The sequence below is a fragment of the Lycorma delicatula genome, chromosome 6 (assembly GCF_047948215.1).
Source record: "Lycorma delicatula isolate Av1 chromosome 6, ASM4794821v1, whole genome shotgun sequence".
Lineage (NCBI taxonomy): Eukaryota > Metazoa > Arthropoda > Insecta > Hemiptera > Fulgoridae > Lycorma > Lycorma delicatula.
Genome location: NC_134460.1, coordinates 116,395,163 through 116,419,545, shown reverse-complemented (window position 1 = coordinate 116,419,545; position 24,383 = coordinate 116,395,163). Strand labels below are relative to the sequence as shown.

Sequence of the window (24,383 nt, the reverse complement as noted above, 5' to 3'; positions counted from 1 at the left end):
TTTGGTATCCTTTTAACTACCAAACTTTGGCTTAATATCCCCAAAAATTATTTTTTTAAAACATGTGCGCACATAACTTTCACACAGTTTATTCTTCTTTGATAAGTAAAATTGCTCAATATTTCGCTTTCTCCTTAAACTGCTTTTTGTCATGTTTACTGCAAAGAATTCCCTTCTAATACACAAACTACCAAACCAGACTATAATTTTACATAAAACCAAAAAGAGGGAAATTCACTAACAACAAAACAAACACACAAACATACAAAATTTTCAATCAAAATTTTAATATTTTTGAATCCAGACATTAAAATAACAAGAAATTTGAGAAAATGGTTCAATCTTCTACAAAAACAACTATTTTTCCTTCCTCATATTTTATAAAATATATTTAAATCGGTTACTGAATCTGACTGACTTAACTGTTACTCAAAACAGAATGGGAATATATTACTTTTATATGATACATTTTTATTTAACTAATATAACAAATATTGGACGAAATGATTCCGGAACCGATTTAAACTTTTCTCCATACTTAAAATCTGAATTAAGAAAATCGGTTCGCGCCTCCACGTTGGTTCGTCTGGATAACCAGTTAGAAACGTGGAGATTTCTACTGGTGAACTAAATCAGAATCACCTCTCTGGATCACATCCAGAGTTGTAACTCGGGAATTTATTCCCATCCAAGGCTGACTTGCCTTTGAAAGTCAAATATGGAAGGTCTTTTAAGAAAAAATCCACCGTCTGGTAAATACCAGAGAAGGCTGCACTCGGATCTGGTGGGCAGCTGCTTAAAAGATAACAACGAATCGGAGCGTTTGGAAACACCCAAAAACAACACAACTTCAAAATTGAGGATAAAACACAAGCAAATAAACTACATTGCCACTTACAACATTAATTCTCTAACTCAACCCGGCAAACTAAAAACTCTAACAGACATAATGGACAAACAAAAAATCCTAATCGCAGGACTCAAGAATTGAGAAACACCAATCAAGAACCGTTTGAATCTCAGGGTTACAGAATTTACAAAGGAATCCCCGGGAAACGTGTGATGAAGAAATGCCCACAGTTCGGAACACAATTTGCAATCAATCTTAAAATAATTGACTCAGTCGTAGAATTTAAGTCTTACTCCCCCAGGATTTCAACCTTAACCTTAAAATCAGCCAATAAATTCTGCACCATAATAAATGTCCATGCTCCCACCAATGAAAAAAACAATCTTAAAAAAGATAGAGAAGAGATGGATAAATTCTGGGAACTTCTTGACCAAACTGAAAACAACATAAATAAGACCCACAATAGGGGACTTTAATGCCCAACTTGGTAAAGAACGAAGATATCATGATATTATCGGAAAATGGCCTGCCCAGAAGAAAACTAACAAGAACGGCCAAAGACTTGTCGAATTTTGCAGAAACCATAATATGATCTCAAAATCCACCTATTTTATGAGAAAACCAAACAAATTGAAGACTTGGAAACACCCAGATTGGAAAAATGGGGAATAGCAACTTGATCATGTTTGCATGGACCGGAATCATCACAAGATTTATAATGTAAAAGTCTTGAGAGGGACAGATACTGGATCGGACCATTACTTAATTAAAGTTAAAATAAAATTCACCCCGCATAAAAAGAAAAAATCCCAACCTAAAAACAAAAGAGCTTATGATCCACATAAATTAATAAACAATGCCATCTTTGAAGAAACAAAAAAAAATCAAATTAACTAATAATTTAAAAGAACTGACATCCCAACTGAAAGAAATAGCTGAAGAACTAGCCCCTAAAAACAAAAGAGCTTATGATCCACATAAATTAATAAACAATGCCATCTTTGAACAAACAAAAAAAAATCAAATTAACTAATAATTTAAAAGAACTGATATCCCAACTGAAAGAAATAGCTGAAGAACTAACCCCTAAACCCAAGAAAAAAACACCAATGGTGGAATGAAGAATGTGACAAAACATTCAAAGACCGACACCAAACCAAAAACCAAAAGCCACCAAACCCAGAAAACTGAAGAATCTAAGCATGAATTCACCAAACAAAGGAAAATAACTCAGAAAATTATAAGAGGAACCAAACGACAAGCCCAAAAAAACTTGTTTCAGCAAATAGAAGAAAGTTCCAATAAAACAAACTCCCGAGACTATTATAAAATTTTTGGTCAGGCTCTTCAAAGATATGAACCACCCACCCTTATGCTGAGAGGAAAAAAAGGAAATATGGCCCACACCAATAAAGAAAATGCTGAAATTTTGGCAGAAACCTTCAATAGACTCCTCAACTGTGACGACTCCCCAGAGCTTTTTGAGATTGACACTGAAACTCCAGTTAAAACTTCACCGGTAAATATCAACCCACCAACAATTCAAGAAGTTCTCGCAGCCTTAAATGAAATAAAAAACTACAAAGCAAGCGGAGAAGACCAGCTTTTCGCAGAACTTTGGAAACACTCATCAGTTTATTCAGTCAAAACTTACCTACATCTGTGCCTCGTGAAAATATGGAACGAAGAAAAACTTCCAGAACACTGGACCATAGCCCTCATTCATCCATTACATAAAAAAGGGGATAAAACTAATCCAGAAAACTACAGAGGCATATCTCTCCTGGATTGCACATACAAAATCCTGTCGAGAATCATATGCAACCGATGCAAAGACGAACTTGAACTGGAACTTGGGGAATACAAAGGGGGATTTAGGCCATGGAGAGGTTGCCCGGAGCAAATAGTATCCCTAAAAATTATGATGGACTTATATAAAAGACGGAAAAAACAACTAATAATCACCTTCGTCGACTTTAAAAGGGCCTATGATTGTATACACCGACCATCCATGCTGAATATTCTGAGAAACCTGGGCCTTCACCCTAAACTCGTAAACATGATAAAATTAACTTTAACCAATACCCAGTCCAGAGTGAAATTCAGAGGTGAACTCTCTCAACCCTTGTACATAAAAACTGGATTGAGGCAAGGAGACGGCCTCTCACCACTCCTTTTTAACTGCGCCCTCGAATTTGTCATGAGAAAATGGTATGAAATAAATCCCAAAAATATGAAAATGGGTACTAAGAAAAACTCCATCACACTAAATTGCCTAGGATTTGCAGATGACCTCGCTCTTTTAGCAAATAATATTCAAGAAACCAAAACACAAATCATGAGCCTTCAAAACCTAGCACAAAAGATAGAGCTTCATAATCTCTTTTGAAAAAACTGAACTAATGGCCATAGATCCTCTGGTAATAGAGCACATTACGGTAAACAATCAAAAAATTAAAATAGTAAAACAATTTAAATATCATGGGGAAATAATAACTTATAATTTAAATGAAAAAGTGACATGGCAAAACAGGACAAATAAAATGATTAAATCCCAAAAATTAACTTGGTCAACATATAACAAAAAATGCCTTTCTGCTAAAACAAAACTTAAACATTATAAAACTGTAGTTCAGCCAGAAGTCACCTACGGAAGCGAGACCCTTTTCAAAATCACTCAGAAAAACCGAATTGAAAAAATTCTGAAAATAGAGAGGAGAATTGTCAGAATGTGTATAAAAAAACACCAAAAAGAAGACCAATGGTGGATTGTGCCAAATGAGGTGTTGTATCGAGAAATAGAGCCTGTTACTGATACTATGCGGAAAAAAAGAATCTCTTTCTTTGGTCATCTCATAAGGACACCGGAAACAAGACTGTCAAGAAATATCATTGAAAAGCTCTGGTTCCAAAAGCTAGAAGTAGAATGGATCAAAGAAATTAGAGAAGATATGAAAGAATTGGGAATTTTCATAAGTCAGGGAAATTTAAGACAGACAAACGACAAAATACAACGAAGAGGGTGTTTACGGATGAAGAAAAGAAAGCAAGATCTGAACGGATGAAGAAATACTGGCCAGTTTGGAAGAGTAAAATAACGCGCTTTTCTCAGAAAAGATCCAACTAAAATTGACTTAAGTGGTCCCATGTTGGCCGTAAAAGCATAATAATAATAATAATAATAATAACAAATATTACTCAGTTGTGTTCAAGGAACAAACTGGACTTTTCCCAATGTTCTTAGCTACTTAAAACCCTCTAGTGTGATGCATACATAGACTTTACGTAAGAACTGTTAAATTACTTGAGAATTTAAACTAGCATTTAACAGACAAATAAATACTTTATATAATAAATTATGCCTGCTTGTTTGGATACATGCAATACTGTACATACATGTCCACAATCATATGACAACCAACCAACCCAACATCAAAAAAATTAATGTGACGTCTTTTACCCAACCAAAAGATCTGAATAGGCATTGGGCATAATTGATCAAGAATAAAGTAAGTTTTAGACTAAACATCAAAACCTTGATTCTCTCAACAATGAAAGAATGAGAGTGTTCTCTCTGTCTCTATCTCCCCCCCTGTTTCTCTTTCTCTCCCCTCTCTCTCACTCTCTCTCTCTCTCTCTCTATATATATATATATATATATTCAAAATTATTTTCTCTCCCCCTCTCTCTCTCTCTCTCTCTCTCTCTCTCTCTCTATTCAATTATTAATTTACTGTTTGTATATATATCACAAAATATTATTAATAAATTAAAAGATATTTTAGTTTTATTCCAGGGCCAACTATTTTGTTCTGGGTCAGACATTAAATTATACTTTCTAACAATTAATATTTCTGTAGAACCTAGAACATCTTATGATAGATGTTCAAAATAAACAGATGGGTCAAAGACAAAATCCAAATAATTAGCACGGGAAAACTAATTTTACTAGTGAATTCAGCAAGACTAACTTTACTACTGAAATTTTTGAGCTAATGATATTAGAGGCCAATGAAAATACTAGTTGGTATTTTGTTATTCTACTAAACTTCAATTTTGATTATTCTTTTAATACTGTAATTTTTATTTTATAGTAAACAAAAAAAGCTACTTCATAAAGGAGGAAAAATTGTTTCAGTATAAGACTTTCAATCAAAATAGCATCTTTAAACCATTTTATATATCATGTTACATATTTATGAGCTAATACTTGATGCTAGGTAAACAAAAAAAAAGTTATAGGCCAATCTATTTATTTCAAGGCTGATCACTGTGGCACTGCATCGCAATTAAATGCGTTATAATGTTTTTGTATGTTTGAAAACTGTGGTTTAGAAATGGACATTTTGATTTAGTTTTTTCTTGCTTGCTTCCACTCTTTCATAGACTGATAATTTTCATGAAATTACAACTAATTTTCATGAAATTAAAACTAATTTTATATGAAATTTCCTGTTTATTCTTAAACAGTACTTTTATTCATTAACATTACTCTTTAATTTTTATTCATTTTAATAATTTAAAAATTACATTAATACATTTTCCTTTAGTATTTTTACATCAATTAAATGCAAATAAGTTTTTTATCAGGAAAACTGCTTTTACTTATATACTATAAAATTCACTGTGTAACAAACAATAGACAAAATAATTAGTTACAATTAATGTAAATTGTATTTTAGGAATTACCACACAATGAATGGATAGACAATTTATAGACAGGACAAACAATTTTAATTTTCATATGAAAATAGTCATATTAATATTTAACATAAACAACTTTTAAAATAATATTCCAGTAGACTAACAAGAAAAAAATATTATAAAATGTTATCAGCATTAAGTAATTTCTTTAAAAATATTTTTAAAAAAATTAAATTCCTATATGCAACAGTCAAAGGCTATTTTCACCATGAAAATTATCTTTTTAAGGAAAGGAATAAAAGAAAACTGACAATAAATCAATACAATAAACACAATAGCTAGTAAACACCTCATACAAGATTAAAATGTTTCTCCCACTACTCTTATATAATTTCACTTGTAATACAGTAACACAAGGGGTGAAGCAGAGGGGAAAAAAGGAAAGAGGGGAAACAGGCATACTACAGAAAAAAGAAAACATCAGACAGCAAATAACAAATTAAAACAGAGTAAAAAAACCATAAGGAAATAAAAGTAAACTTCACTTAACAAGACAAATAACATAACTAGTGCATTCACAAATTAGTCTCACATTACTGACCAACTGTGAATAGTAAAAATTGCACAATATTGTTCAACTTGTAGTCTGATATTTGAATTTACATACTTATATGTGTGGGTATACAAAATTTTTCTTTAATATGAGTCAAGTTTTTAATAACGAACATTTAAAAAATATGAGGAATGACAAATAAATTATTAAACTACACTTGGCAAAACTTCAATTCAACATTAATAAATCAATATTCAAATTTACATTAAAATAAACTAGTAAATACAATAAAAATAATATACAATAATAATATAATATAAAATAAAAATTCTGGCTATTTAAGTATTAAATAACATGATGGAAAGAAATCTATAAACTAATCTTTTTCCTTTATATTAATAATTTTACTTACAATTTCTGGTAATTTATAATATTTTACAATACTAATAACACTACACAGCTAACATAACAAATCACAGCTAATTCAATTTACTCAATTTATCCTTTGATAATAAATTAAAACTTTGTTAAAGACAGTTTAAGGTAAAATAAATTAAAAATAAAAACTTACGTGTTATATTGCATAATGGTTAAAAACATTAAAAATTATTTTTAATTAAAACAAATAAAAATCTCACAAAGCAAATATATTTCTTTAACTTACAGGAACACATGTTTCCTTCTTTTATGTTTCTCCCTGGTTTTCTCCACCAAATCAATTAGGATTAGAATAATTTTTTTAATCAATACTATAAGTCCTTGAAATAAACCATACGGGCAGCTATAGTAACATAGTAGATCTTTCCCAATCTCAAACCAACCAGTCTAGAGGCAGTATTGTCAACTGAACATAAGGACCTTACATGTAACATAGACTTTAAAATTATTCTTTGCAATTTGTTTCCTTTGTGCCAAGTCTAAGCAGGTATAAAATCTTTTAAAATTCTCTCACTATCTGCCAATTAAGACTTTTTTGCATAATTTGATCAAATGCACACTGAATCCATGTTAAGTATGTCCGAACTATTAACAGAATATGTTTCCTAAACCAACAACTATTCAAAAAACAGAATGTGGGTGATATGCTTGTCAAATAATCCGTACCTCACTGAATAAAAACTAAGCTCTATATCACTCTAAGTAGATACATCTAATCAGAAAACTACTTTATGCCATGCTATATGATTACCACAATTAAAAACAAAAATCCGTTAAAGAGGGTACCATTGAAAAAACCATGCAAAAGCAAAAACTAACATTACTCCTTTGATTAACAATCGCTGTTTCTTTAACATATCATAAACATCTTTCAATCTCAATGCTTTTTTATTTTATTTTTTATTTGAGAGGATGAAGAATGCTTTTGCATTATCATCGCCCGGAACAAACATAATACAATATTGCAAAATAAAACATATTTAAATAATTATTAAATAGTCAAATACAGATGCACGACCTTAAGAAACAATTCAATAGCATAATCATATTGTTTCCTAGAATATCTTGGATGTTGGCTCCTAATTTAAATTTACAATGCAATGGTGCATATACACACACAGTTGACAAGGATGTGGTGTATCATTAGTTGGCAGTTGCAGCGAATACAAATGGATGTATTGGTCTGACTCATTAGATGTCCATGAGTTAAGATCAGTATGCCTTATTTGTAAATAGCAAAATAAAACCTCCTCTCTATGGTTATTCCAGATGAAAGAGCTACATGGCAGCACAGTATCCTTGATGTGTCGGAGTATATCGTCTACTGTAACAGTACAGTCACCTTGCCACCTTCCTCGAACTGTTGTTTCATTTTTTTTGTCTTTAGTCATTTGACTGGTTCGATACAGCTCTCCAAGCTTCCCTATCTAGTGCCAGTAGTATCATTTCGGTATACCTCCTACATCCTAACAATTTGTTCTACTTATTCCAAATTTTACCTGGCTCCACAATTTTTCCCATGTACCTGTCCCTCCAATATCAAAGTGACTATTCCTTGATGCCTTAATATTATGTGGCCTATAAGTCTGTCTCTCATTTTAACTATATTTTTCCAAATGCTTCTTTCTTTTGCCATAAACCTCTTTGTTTGTCACTTTATCCACCCATCTGATTTTTAACATTCTCCTGTAGCACCACATTTCAGAAGCTTCTAATATTTTCTTCTCAGATACTCCAATCGTCAAATTTTCACTTCATACAAAGACATGCTCCAAACATATACTTTCAATAATGTTTTCCTGATGTTTAAATTAATTTTTGATGTAAGCAAATTATATTTCTGACTGAAAGCTCATTTCACTTGTGCTATTCAGCATTTTATATCACTCCTGCTTCGTCCATCTTTAGTAATTCTACTTCCCAAATAACAGAATTCTTCTACCTCCATAACTTTTTCTCCTCCTATTTTCACATTCAGTGGTCTATCTACATTATTTCTACTACATTTCATTATCTTCATTTTGCTCCTGTTTATTTTCATGCGGTCGTTTTTGCTTACGACTTCATCCATGCCATTCATTGTTTCTTCTAAATCTTTTTTACTCTCAGCTAGAATTTCTATATCATCAGCAAATCATAGCATCTTTATCTTTTCACCTGGTACTGTTACTGTGGATCTAAATTGTTCTTTAACATCATTAACTGCTAGTTCTATTTAAAGATTAAAAAGTAATGGGGATAGGGAATATCCTTGTCAGACTCCCTTTTTTATTATGGGTTCTTTCTTATGTTCTTTGATTATTACTGTTGCAGTTTGGTTCCTTAGATATCCAGTCTACGTTATCAAATGCCTTTTTTAAGTATATAAATGCCAAGTATGTTGGTTTGTTTTTCTTTAATCTTCTTTCTACTATTAATCCGAGCACTAAAATTGCTTCCCTTGTCCTATACTTTTCCTCAAACCAAATTGGTCTTCTCCCAACACTTCTTCCACTCTCCTCTCAATTCTTCTGTAGAGAATTCTAGTTAAGCTAACTGTTCCGTATTCTTCACATTCATCTGTTCCTGCTTTCTTTAGTATAATGGCAATAACACTCTTTCTGAAGTCTGATGGAACTTCCCCTTTTTCGTAAATATTACAGATCAGTTTGTATAATCTATCTATCACATCCTCACCTGCACTGCAGACTACCTCTACTTCCTCTATAAAACCAGCTTTTAATTAATTTCCTCTGTATAATTCTTCAATATATTCCACCCATAAACAACCTTTTCTTTCATATTATAAATCAGTGTTTACACTTTATTTAACACATTATTAGATTTTAATTTTTGTACCACAAAATTCTCCTTAACTTTCCTATATGCTCCATCTATTTTACCAATGATCAATTCTCTTTCCACTTCTGAACACTTTTCTTTAATCCACTCTGCTTTCGTTAATTTGCACTTCTTGTTTATAGTATTTCTTAATCGTCAATAGTTCCTTTTACCTTCTTCATCACTAGCATTCTTATACTTTCTACGTTCATCCATCAGCTGCAATAGATCCTCTGATATCCAAGGAGTTTCTACCAGTTCTTTTTGTTCCACCTAAGTTCGTTTCTGCTGATTTAAGAATTTCCTTTTTAACATTCTCCCATTCTTCTTCTATATTTTCTACCTTATCATTTTTACTCAGACCTCTTGCGATATCCTCTTCAAAAATCGTCTTTACCTCCTCTTCCTCAAGCTTCTCTGAACTCCACCAATTCATGACACTTTTTCTTCAGATTTTTAAACCCCACTCTACATTTCATTTTCACTAAATTATGGTCACTATCCATGTCTGCTCCAGGATATGATTTACAATCGAGGAGTTGATTTCTAAATCTTTGTTTAATCATGATGTAATCTATCTGATACTTGCAGTATCACCAAGTGTTTTGGTGTTTAAAAGTTCATGTTAAGAGATAAAGAAAAAGTACAAAACTGACTTTGAGATCAAGGTAAAGAATTCTTTGCTAAGATAACTCATAAAAAGATGGGACAAGTGCAGAGAAGTTGGTGGGGATTACGTGAAAAGTAGATAAAGAAGTGGTATTTATTTAATAAACCATTTCTGTTGTATACCTATTTGTCTGTTGTACACCTATTACTGAATGACCTTCATACTATCAACTGTTTAATGTAATTTATTATTAACTAAAACAACACTGTACTCCAAGTTATTTGAAATATTTGTTGGAAAACCTTATGTACAGAATCTGTACCTTCAATCACTGAATAAAAAATATTTATTTCTACTTAAATTTCATTCTTATCATTTTAAATGCCCAGTTAACAAATTGTTTGTCAAACTGTAACTGTAGAAATGATTTTTACATATATCAAATGAAATAAATAAAATTAAAATTGTGAAACAAAGCATTATTTTAAGAAATATTTTGGACTAAGGTTGTATGTTTGAAAATGGAAATAAGACATTTTTATTTCATTTGAAGAATATTTTTTTAATTTCAAGGTGGGTTTTTTTTGTAACGCTATGTTTATTTTACATAAAAAAAATATATGTCAGAAAGATTTTTTTTATTTCAATTATTATGAGTTATTTATAGAACTGAGATCAAAATAAATAGGGAAGAATTTTCTTTGAATGCATTAATATGAGTTGTATGTATGTATAAGCAAACAAGATAATTCACATAAGATTAATGGATATAATAAAAAAAGATTTCTTGAACTAGGTATGAGAAAATCAATTTTAATTATTTTATCTTTTTAAGATAAATTATAAAATTTAATCTTTATCAGGTTCAATTTTATCTTATGATAAAAATTAAGCAAATCCATCACTCACCAAAACACTCACTCATTAATTACATGTAATGAGTTAATGTCTCAATAATGTTCATTGCTGACTACATCTGATAAGTCAATGTCAACAATGAATTAATTTTACTTATTACTCTTCTTTTTTTTTTTAAGAAACTATTTTACATAATTTTATCTAGACTGTTACAGTACACAGTTTAAAAACAATTTATTTAAGTACTAATTTACCCAAGATGACTTGTTTGTTTACACATGCATTAATCTTTATATGAACATATTTTTGTAATATGCCTTCCCTTCTATTTCTAATGTTATAGAGTTTCTGATATCTCCCATCATTTACTTTCAGTTTCTTGTTGCCACAATATTTAATTTTATAATTTTTGTAAATAGTGACAGTATCTTATATAAAATCACATCCCTTTCCCCTCTTTCTTTCCATTAAATTTCCAATAAAAAAACCATAAACCCCCAAAAAATTGAATATTAAAGAAAAATGTAAACATAGAGAATGTTTTTTTTTTAAATATGTAATTTTTTTGTACGGTAATGAAAACAGATACTCTTTTCCCTGAATCCAATTTTACTAGTTTCTGAGTGACTTCTGTATGAATGTATCTCACCTAACTCAAAAATGATTAAACAGAACATGCTGAAATTTTGGACTTAATACTGTTGTAACATCTAGTTGTGCACCTTCCCAATTGATTACAATTGACTTGACCAAAAATATCCAAAAAAAGCCCAAAATCCAAAAACGTTCGATTTTGGCTTTTTTTTAACTTTGTCTTAACTGCAGTAATAAGCCCTAATTGAGAGCTCTTCTGCAATATATCATAAGTGGTAGTTATTTTCATTGGTTCCAGAGTTATAGCCAAATAAAATTTTAATTAATGAAATATTTTGACCTTACAAGGGGAAGACACATTGGTTCGAATCCAATTTCATACATATATTTATTTTTACTTTTTTTTTTTAAATTTTAATATATTGATTTATTAACCACTGATTAAAAAAAAAAAAATAACAATAAATAATAATTCAAGAACAATAAAAAAGAAATCAGAAGTTATTAGTGAAATAAAATTTTATACACTTCATTTAATTCAAATATTTTTACAGAGGCTAATAATAATTATTAATAAATCAATACATATAATAAAAAAAAAAAATATATATATATGTATATGAAATCGGATTTGAACCAATGCAATTTGTGCATGGTTGCAGATTTGACACGTTCTTTCTTACCTCACATAACTACTTGAGCGACATAAAACAAAATTAATATATAAACTATTATAAAATGCTGATACAGACACCACAAAAAAATGTAATGCAATGTGATGTCCACCACAATGCAATTGTGTAACTGTCCACTTTATTAAAGAATTGGAGGACCATATCTCACTTTCAAATGAAATAAGTTTAAGTGAAGTGCTGCAAAAAATGTGTATATGTAATTTAATAGGCATACAAGGAAGTAATGTGGTGCCCACATCAGACGTTTTTAATTTGTAGAAAAATGTCTTCCACTGACAAAAGTGAACAAAGAATGTGCTAGAACAATCTTTATTTAAGAAGACATCTGAAATCATTATTACTATCAAAGTACCGTAACCTGTGTTGTTAGCTATGATAATTATGGGCTCTGTTCAATTAACACTCAAAAAATATAGATTAGCCTTTTACATACAACATAGAAGCACACACATGAGTACATATAAACAAACATCCAAATGTATTCCTGACTTTAACAATGATCTGAATAAATTATCTATATTTCAAATAAGGATGAATAAAAAAACCTATTCACAAAGAATTTTATTTATTTTTAAATAAAACAAGAGGGGCCTAAAAAAAATTTTCATTAGAAAATGAATTTTAAAATTGAAAATAATTTTAAAGATGTAAACAACATAAAAAATGCTTTCTTTTCATTAAAAAAACCACTTGCATCTGAACGGTTTCCTTAAATTTGATATTTTGAAGATAAACAATTTATAATATTTTGTGTGATACATTCCATATATTTATTATCCACACAAACATAAAAGAAAATTCCACATTTATTTAACTCTAGTTAGAATGAATGATAAAATATTGAAGCATGATTAAATAAAAAAACTCATAAAATCACCTTATTATATTCTTAATCTAGTACATATATTGTTAGAGTAATCATGTACAAAAAGCGATAAATGGTAGACTAAAGCAGATATATTGTGCAGAATTATTCCAGTATTTAGCATGGATAAATATTTGATGTCCTGATGATATAGTCTTGACTTTTTATACTTTTTGTATGTAGTTGGTTCAGGGCTCAAATTAAGTCAGGTTGGCATTTTTCAATTAAAAAAGTTCCTTTCCAGATAAAAATTGGGAAAAAAGTTTCTTTTTTTTATTGTCAACTTAAAATCAGTATTTTGTTGTTAAAGAATTTTTGTAATCTGGAAATGCAAATGTTTGGTGAATTTCACTTTATTACTAAAAAGCAATAAATATTATTTACACCAGGTAAATGATAATAGTGAAATACAGATATAATAATAAATCATATCATATATGAGGTTTGTCTACTGAACAACAAGAAGGCTAAGTTTCTTCCTTTTAGAGAAAACAGTGACAACTGATTGCGAAGTCTTTAGCAGAGACTTCGAATGTGTCAGTAACCTGCATGACAAACATCAACATTTCCAGCTGTTCAGTTGATTGCGAATCACCGCTTGGAACAGTGTATTTCCGTTGTTTATTGGAATAATGCTAAGATTAAAACTGAGCAACATGTTAATTTGAACTTTTTAGTAAACTTTAAAAAACGAACAATAAATATTTTCATATGCTTCCCAAGGTTAATGGGCGAACTGCATGTTTCATGCATGTGTATTTGAATAACAAAAAAATTCATTGAAAGACATCATAATGTGGAAGATGAACATCCTTCCATTTCATAAATCAAAGAAAATGTCAAAAACATTTGTCAGATTGTTTGAAAAGATGACTGACTCAGTGTCTATACAAGAATAAAACTGTGAACATTGAAAAAGAGCTGCATGGAAAATTTTTATGAGGATCTCAGTTCAAAAAAGAGACCATCGTGGTACAAAAGATTTTGTACCAGGATGGTCCCTTGGGTTTTCACAACCATGCAAGAACACTGCAAGGAAATTTATGCTGATATGCTACAAAGTCACATTTGTGATGAAACCTGGATCTTCCAGAAAAAATAGCAGTCAGTGCATTGGAAAACACAGTCATAAAGAAGAATTAAAATAAGCTCATCAAAGCAAGTCCAAATTCAAAGCCATGCTAATGGTGTTTTTTAATGTAAAGGATGTAATTTTGGAAAGATTAGTTCCAGAAGGCAAAAAAATGAACAAGCTTATAATAAAAAAATTTGTCATAAAAATTATTCCATTCTTCATCAGGATAGTGCACCTGCTCATACCATTTTCTGTGTAACAGTTTTTAGCTGACAAACACATTAATATTGTAGAACATCCTTCATATTTGCCAGATTTAGCACAATGTAACTTTTTTTTAATCCAAAAAATGAAATCTGTGCGTAAAGTAACATGTTTTAAGTCCACTGATGGAATAAAGAAAAATACAGTATGTGTTTAAACAGCTACAGAAATCAATCTGCTCCACGTCTTTGACCAGTGGAAAACAAAGACTGGATCAGTGTGTAAGGGTAAATGGGGACTGTATTAGAGGACAACAATTAGAATTAATAAATAAAGGTGATACTTAATCAATCTCGTTATTTAATAGATATATTTTAACTAAACTGATCTAATTGCAAAAAAATATTGTTATAACACGATAGAAAATTCAAACAAAAATCCAATAGGCAACAATTAGCAAGAACAGTAATTAACTTAGGAAAGAATACTTTTTTAATATTAGTTTTTATGGAAGAATGTTGAAAATTAAGTTGAAGTTAAAATAGTAAGTATAAAACTAACTTGAAAATAAAGAGAATCCACTGAGAAGTTTATTTTAAAGAAGTAGGTTGGTAAGTTATATATAAAAGGGTGGTCTTAGATTAGAAAATTAAGGAATGTACGGTGGGTAGACTGTTAACTTTAATGACTGAAAACATTAAAATATTCTTGAAAATATATTGTCGAATGTAGAAAAAACTTCACAATTTAAGTGTTTAGAATGAGAACAAAAATGCTGGCCAAAATTAAAATTAAACCATCTAACTTAATAAAACTATCTAAAAGTTAATATTTATGGAAACAAAATTAAAATAGCTGAAATATTGTTACATAATATATTAATATGATGCTTTTTGTGTAAATATGTTTTCAAGTTTTTTTTTTTTTTAATTTAGTTCTACAGGAAAATCCTTCAATAAAAATATTTAATGAAAGGATTTTTCATTAACATTCTTTAAAAAAAAAGAAGATTTTTAATTTAAGTAAATGTGCAGAATGAGTAAAGCACAACACTCAGGGGACCTCCTAACAAAATTTGAAATATTTTATTTTTACGTAATTGCAACCATTAGAATAATAGTATGTTAAAGACTAACAGTTAAAATGAAGTTAGGACATAGAAAAATTCTAGTTCCAAAATTTCATTTAACATGTACAGATAATATGATGTGTTAAATATAACTTTTATTAATGCCAGTTATTATTCATACTTAAGAACCCTCGACTAACATTTTGTAAAATTTTCCTGAACTAAATGCCAACCATCAAGTGGTTACCAATTTGGGTAAAAGACAAGCTCACACTTCATGATCTACAAGAATACATATATTAAATGTCATACAGCTTAATGGCATTTTATTCTTACTCAATCACTTGTATGTAGCATACTACTTCTTGGGTCACTGCCACATGTCGCCGAATGACTTCGACGGCACGTGGCACTTACTAACATCACGGTGGCCCTGAAAAGGGCTGTTTTTGTCGTAGAGTGGTTTCGACGGTTCATATTTCATAACCGTGTGGTGGTCCTGAAAAGGACCGTTTTTTGCGTCAGCTCTGAGAAGAGCTGCTGGGTCCGGAAGCTGGTCTCCGGCGAGGTCGGGGAGTTGCGGATGGTCCATTGAAGTCCGACCGAGCTTTCCCTCGGCGGAAGTTGGGTCCCCACTACAGCGTGGCAGTGGTGACCCCCAGAGCCCCGCAGTGTTCGGCCAACGTTGGTCGTCCTTTGCCGGCGCGGCTGAGGCGGTTCTCCCCGAGCGATCCCACGGTGGGCCGGCTCCTGCGGCTGAATCCGCCGGCCAGGACGATTGAAGCCCGGAGAGCTCGGGAAGCGTCCGCATCCAGCGACTCCCTCGGCGGGCCGGCCAGTCCTGCTGTTCCGGCGGGGATGTTGGCATCCACCGGGAGGTCCCACGCTGAGCCGGCCAGGGAACTTCTGTCTTCTTCTTCTTCTTCTTGGTCTTCTCCAGGTGGTGGTGGTGGTCGACGATGAATTGCAAATTCACTCTCGTGCCTTTTATTGGAGCCTGAGAGTGGTGGGGCTGCAGCGCCGCTATGGTAGGAGAACTGCGTGTTGGGAATGATGCTTGTATCCGCGCGTCCGTATACTGTGCGCCCCTCTCACATCGTTGCTACCGTTATTGCCCGCCGATATTGAATTAAGCATATATGTGGTAATAAGGTGTTGTGGAAGCAGTAAGTACTAGGGGATGCATAGTTATCTTGTCCAGGACCCCACTGCCAATTGCTGATATAATATGGTTTCAATTACTGAAATGTTGTTGATCTCATCAAGTTTTAGGTGACAACTATAAGACACATTGTTAATTGAAAAATGGCATTATAGATAAAGATATACAGAACAATTAATGAAATGCCAAAACAGCAGATTGGTGAATACTTATAATCCAGGGCATGCAGGTAACTCCTAACATATTCACACAAAGTTACACATTATAAAGTAACCTATAATGCATCATACATAAGTGGTTATGTAAATGGTTAGCCACATTTAAACCTGCACTATATCAAAACTAAATGAACTATGACCTATATAAAATATGTTGGCATTTAAGATTTTTAGTTATACTGTGCTTTACTCATTTTTTGCAGGTAGAAAAAAACTGATTTTGCAATCTTTCAAGCTCCCCAGTAAATTAAATAAGAATTTCTTACTCTACATAGTGCTGTAAAACATTTAATACATATATAATAAAATAACAAGAAACCAAGAATAATTAAATTTACTACATACCAAAAACAGCATTAAACAATCTGAGATTCAACCAACTATTTAATAGTTTAGCTTTCATATTTTGAGCAGGTTTTTACTAACAACAAAATTAAAAATGACACAAAAAAAGATGATTAAATGAAAACAGACTATTTCAAAACACAAAATTCTAACTACTTCAATTAAAAACATGTTACAAATGTACAAAATAATAAATATAATAATTAAAAAAAGGATAAAATTACAGCAATAATAATAATACAAAAATTAATTAAAAAATTACAGTAATGTTAACATCGTTAAAAAAATGTACATAAAATTTTATCAGTTGTACATAATAAATATTAATATATAACAAGTCAATAATGATAAAATAATTACACAAAAGATAATTTTCCTTCACATTAATAACGTAAATGTAACTTTCAGAAAATAAAAAAAATTACTCAAAAAGAAAAAAATATACCAAAATAAAAAAAAAAATTGAATGTTCGTGCACTCACAAAGTAAACATTAATAAGTAAAATATATTTTATTGCTAAAAGCTTCCTTAAAATTAAGATTAAATTACATATACACATTTTTTGCTGCACTTCATTTAAACTTATTTCATTTGAAAGTGAGATACGATCCTCCAATTCTTTAATAAAGTGGACAGTTACACAATGCAATTTTTTTGTGGTGTCCGCGTCAGCATTTTATAATAGTTTATATAATAAGTTTGTAGTTATGTGGTGTAAGCGAGAACGAGTCAAATCGGTAATCATCCACACATCGCACTGGTTCGAATTCGACTTCATATACATATATTTAAATCTTTTTTTTTTAATTTAAATGTATTGATTTATTAATAATTATTATTAACCTCTGTAAAAATTGTTGAATTAAAATGAAAAGTACATAAAACTTTTACTTCACTAATAACTTCTGATTTATTTTTTATTTTTATTGAATTATTATTTATTGTTAAACTTTTTTGCAATCATAAGTTAACAATTATTAATAAATCAATATATTTAAATTAAAAAAAAAAAGTTAAAAAAGTATATGTATATGAAGTTGTTTTTGAACCAATTGACTTCCCCTTGTAAGATCAAATATTTTAATTAAAATTTCATTTGGCTATATAACTCTGGAACCAATGAAAATAGTAGCACTCATGATATATCGTTGAAAAACTCTCAATGATGGCTTATTACTACAGTTTATTAACTAATTAAATTATTTTATTAACAAACACTTTAATACTAATAAAAATTGCATTAATTACTTTTTTCAATGAATATCAAATTAAACACTTATGAACTACAATTTAATGTCCACACATCTATAAATCATAGAGTGTATTGCCTAATGTTTTTTAACTATAATGGTGTTTTTTTCATTAACTTCTTTACGGCTACATTTAAAAAAAAGATCCACTTTTTTTCATCAAGTAAATAAAATAGATTTTTTATGTTTACTGTAATATTATTCTAGCAAAATAAAAATTACTTTGTAAATAAATTTAGAATTACCTAATGTAGGTGTATTCCTAGTATGCTTCAATATTTGTCAAATTCATGTTAAGAACCACATAAAAAAAATTCACTGTTTGTAATAAAAAAAGGTTATATAACATACAATGAAAAGACTAAATATGAAAGCTAAAAACATTTAGAAAGTTTACTCTTATACTCACTGATGATAGGAAACATGATTATAAAACAAACTATAACAACAATGAATTTTACTATGTCATTCGAGATTAATTACGAATTCAGTTTACATCTAAGACGGAAATATTATAAATTGTTTAGTACATGATTTAACACCTATGGATTTTATTAACTTTCAAGACTTCAATACTAAGGGGAAAAATATCTTTGAAATATCAAGTTAAATTCATATAACGTAGAACAAGAAAAATTGTAACAGCGATCTAACAAAAATGACTAGAAATGATTGAAAGACTAAAAAAGGTGATAATTTTAACAAATAATAAGCACTATAATTATAATATGTATTTTTCTGTAAAAAAATCAATATGCACTGCTAATAAGAGGATTTTTTATCTCTTTAAAATATTAAAAAAAATTGGTTTGATTTGATTAATTCTTCTTCATAATCTGTAGCAGAAAAGGAGTCTTTTGTTTTAAAAAAAGCATAAATTTTGTTTTATAAATGTAAATTATATTTTTGGTAATAGATGTGATTTTATGTTAAGGGGATGTTGGGTAAAGTGGAACAATTTAAGGGAAAGGGGTGTTTTTACTGTTAACAATTTTTGATAAGGGGAAGGGATAAGGAGGAGTGGTAAAAAACTATGAAAAATAAGATGTTATTAAAGAATGGCCCGCTTGAACAAGAAATACTGAATAATAAAATGGATTCATTGATAGTAAAGAAATTTAAATAAGGGTAAAGAATAAAGCAATTAAATTAAATAAAAAGAAAAATTTAAATTTAAATATTATTATAGAAGGTTCACAATATGGATCACCATAAAAAAATAGTGGGGTTTCATTAGCTCATATGATATTAGGAAAATTTTGAGAAATTATGTTATTGAAAGCCTACATCCAAAACGTTTGTGTAAAAGAGATTTAATCACTACATCAATCTCTGTATTGTTGCTGATGTGTGTTTACTTACTAGTTTTCTGTAGAAGAAACACCACTGTGTGTTAAGTGGCATGTTGAACTGAACCATTATGACATGCTGAACTGAAAGCAATACCATAATCAATCAAACCTATATTTCAATTTACATATGGAAAAGGAGCCACCACATAAAACAAAATATGAACTGGCTACGGTTCAGAAAGAAACAGGGTCTTTCTTAAACTGAAATCACTTGGAATGCCACTAGTGTCAGAAGAAAGTGTTTAACAAATTATAAAATTTGCAATTAGATCTAATAATTCCATTCCTTGTCAAAGCCTCATACAAATTCCAAATACAACCACACAAAAACGTTTTACATGAAAGAAAGCACTTGTATGCATAAAAAATTCAGTTTATGAAGAAATAAACTCTCTTGACGGAAAAAAAAATTTTTGTTCGCTATTGAAATTTTAGACAAATTTAATGAATGAAAACCAATCATTTTTAAATGATATAATTTTTATGGATGAAGCTACTTTACACCTGTTTTAATATACAAAAATCACAAAAATGGAGATCTTTATATCAATTTATTGTTTATTTTAGAAAAATTTAAAAGATCCTTTTATCCTGATAAGTCACATTTGGTTCTAAAAAAAATGAAAAGAATGTGAGGAACAAAACAAATTTACTATTTATTCTATATACTATATGGTAATTGTTTATTCAGGGTGCTTTCAGTAGCACTTGATACGGGTAAATATTGTTTTATATCTATAAAAAGTAACATACATAACGTGTCATTAATCGTTTTTATCGTACTGATAAAAGTAAAGCTAAGCAGAAGCATGTTTTTGTTGACTGTACATTACACATGAGGAACTACATAAAAAAAGCAATCTAGAAAAAAATACACATCCATTGGGTTTATAAAACTCAAATAAACAACAACGTTCCTATGAATAGCAATAACATTACTGACAAAAACAAGAGTATTAAATGTTCAAACAGGTGTTGGATATCATGCAACTGAATCTACAAGGACAACAATGAAATTATAAATTCAAACATTCAGTATTTGTTAACTACTAACATTTTATTTATTACTCTTATTTTCACATTTAATTTTAAACAACTGTACACTTAAATAGTAATTATTCGGTGTTTTCATTTAATTTCTAATTATACTGAATGTCCTAACAATAAAAATAAATGCATAATTAATTTGGAAGAAGCCTAAATCCTCCTGACTAAATGAAAGACATATATACTTCATTAATCTAAAAAAATATGCTAAAAAATTGTTTTTTTTTTTTTACTTTTTTTGCAATGAAATAGTTGAAACAAATCTGCAATTTAAAAAAATATTCTCACTGTTGAATGTACACTTAATAATATTACAACAATTTTTAAAAACTTGCTTTATACTTTTTAGTTATACTTTAAGCAAATTATTATCATACATTGCATGAGTTTAATCAGTAAGTTAATTTGGATTTCAAAAGATAATATCATATATTGAAATTTCTAATATATTAATAAAATATCAAACAGATTTTCAATTACACATTTACTATACAAAGTAACAAAATACTTTAGTTTTTGATTCCTGAAATACAATTATAAATTAACAAAATGTTTTTTGGCCCTTATGTACATTTTACAAATTTATTCCCGAACAGGGGGATGTTTGCAAAAATAATGGTGGAATATTGTATTGTTTCCCAACTTTAGTAACTGTGCAAAATTTCATCAATAAGCAATGTCAGGAAATATGTTAAATTAAGAATGCAAGATTTGAGGACAAACATGAAAAGAAAAACTGAAAAAACATTGCGAGTTAAAATAAAGCAAGTAAAAATAAAAGACAATACCTAAAAAATGAAATTAAATAGGATTATGCTTTTAAAAGACATTATAAAATGAAATCAAACATACAATTTTTAACTATAATGGAATTTATTACGATACTCCTTTGATTCAACTAAAAATGCAACAATTTTAAAATTATGAATGAATTCAATTCCGTACCTACTAAAAGGAATGCTGCAAATGACACATTATGTGAATTACAATTATGAATATGACAATGAGCTCTGTAACATATTATGCAATATAATAGATATATTTTGTGAACATTGATACTTCTTTTGAAGGATTAAAAGGCAGAAAACCTTGAAAAAACTTCCTACCACAAAATCAAGTTTCATTGCCATAGCAGGTGAAACTTTAAAACGTCTGTTTTTCATAGTTGTTCTCATTGCCAGATTGTATGTAATGTATTCCATAATAAACACGGCTGAAATTCAGTTGTCTTTTTACCAACATAAGTGTTTTTGGAGTGTTCAAAGTCGTTTTGGAGGTACAAAGATGTTCGGCAATGGAATTTGGAACAGCACCACCAATCAGAATAACTTCAAGAATTCATGACAAGTTTAAATACAATGGAACACCAGAAAATAAAAAAGAAAAACCTCTACAGATAAAAAAAATGTCACTTCAATAATGCAAACCTTTACATGATCCCCAAAGCAATTTCTCAGGCAATGTTTTCATGAGACTTGTGTTAAGACAATGTCCACAGAATTTTACAAGCTAATTATAAGCTGATTATATCCTAAGACTTCTACAAGCATTAAATGAAAGCAATCCAGATAGGCAAGAACAGTTTTGTGAATGGCACCTGGACAAGTGTGAAACAACAAAAGGATTTGAAGATTTTAACTGTTTGTCAAATGAAGCCATTTTTAAGCTTAATGGAACAATTAATAGGCACATCAGTGTTTATTTGAATAACACAGATCCTCACACAACTGATCAGAAACCAATTAGTTTACCAAACCTAACAGTATGGTGTGGTTTATCTTCTAGAGTATTGTAGGCACATTTTTCAAAGAGGGGGTCTGTCACTGGCATCTCATACTACAAAACATTATTCCTGAAATGTATAAAACCTATGAAGGAAAACAATATGGAAATATTCTGAGCACCTACTTTTCATATTGCTTATAACTATTTGAAATAAAATGGCTATAACACCAATCAGGGGAAAAACCTATGAAAAAAATAAAAGTGAAAAAGGTTAGTTGATCACAAGTAAAGACCACAACAGTCTTAATTTCATAACAGAAGGCAATGCATGAATATAAACTATGTGGGAAAGAAAGATTAGAATATAATGTATAGTTTTTAAAAAAATGGACTGACATTAAATACAAACATAACATAGAATGAGATCAGTCGAGGGACTTAATGACAACAAATTTATCTTAACTGGAATATGCAATACTCTTTCTTAGTAGGAACCTTCACATCACAAATGATCATACCGTAATATGATCAACTCTATTGGAAGATTATTTGTAATATTCAAAGTGAAATCAGCTATGGATACACATAACACTTAATTTAAAACTCACTGATCAATACAACCCAATAAAGTTTCAAAAAATTCAATATAAAAACTCAATCTTTCAATTAGACCTCTACTTTCTTGGTGGAATTCTACAAACTCCACCTTCTAGTAAACTTTTTTTAAGCAAATATATAATTTTAGTTGGTTAAACAAACTACAGTATGTAATTAAATCTCTCAGTAGAAAGTAAGGATAGTAACAGAAAGTTTATGAAGTGTGGGTCTTTTAAAACATTAGGCGAATCCATATCTGGGACATTGCTCTTACCTGAAGAGCCTTTACCTGAAGAAAATTCTGTTGATAAAGTTTATTCAAAAATTTGAACCTTTAATTACAATAAAAAAAATGAGAAAAAACTAAAAATGTATGATATTTACATTGAATGAGTAAATAAAACATGAACTAATTAAAATAAAATATATAACTTTAATCTAAAGCTTAAAAGAGATTTAATAGTGGTATTTTTAAATAATTCTATTGTACCTTGTAATCTGTGCAATGTATATGTTATACGTAATATATTTAATTGTTACAAAAACTATTTAAATTATTTTTTTAAATGTCTCTAAGTGATGAAATTTAAGTATGTTCATATAATTAATTTTCAGAGTTTTCATATAATGAAGTACTTTGGTCTTTCTGGACACAAAAATAAATGATACAAATATGTTTGAATTTATGAACGTTATTACAAATAGGACTATATATTTAACAATAACTTTTATGTAGAATTTAAAAAAAAAAATTCTAATTCTTTTCATCAACCTAACCTACAACTTATTAATTTCATGAACCAAACAGGTTAACATCACTGAAAAACATACTGGCCTTTTAACCATTACCTAATTCAATAAATTTCAGAAAATACTAAATTACTTATGGCTGTAAGGCAGTAACTGGTCTGCTATTAACAGCATTTGCTCTCTGATAAGAGCAAATTAATTTCCTAACAAAATTTATACTGTAAAATGAAACTCCCCTACAAGAAAACCATTATCATTCACAGTATCAGCAAATTTCATACCTGAGGAACAATTTAAGGTATTTTAATAAAATTGATTTTGCTATATGGTGACAAGATGATAATCTATGCAACTTACTACAGTGAAACTATGTTCATAAAAATAAAATCTGATGTACTAAAAAACTGATAACACCACAGATAATATTATTTCTATAAATGTGATACTAAAGTTGTGATCAAACTCTGATTAATATCATTATTCATAAAAATGTGACACTAAAGATGAAATGACTATACATACTAAATAATAATTATATAAACAAGGGAAATTACAAAATATTAGTTATGGTATATAAACAAAAGACCTATATATATTTATAAGAAAATAAATGATGGGAGTCACATAAGGACATATTTTATTAAGAAAACCTACAAATTTC

At 29.6% G+C, this 24,383-nt stretch overlaps 1 protein-coding gene across 3 annotated transcripts in view; it reads right to left on the bottom strand.

Annotated features, from left to right (window-relative positions):
• Positions 1 to 24,383, bottom strand: part of LOC142326138 (TOM1-like protein 2) — a 116,037-nt gene that overhangs the window by 91,103 nt on the left and 551 nt on the right. The window lies entirely within an intron of this gene.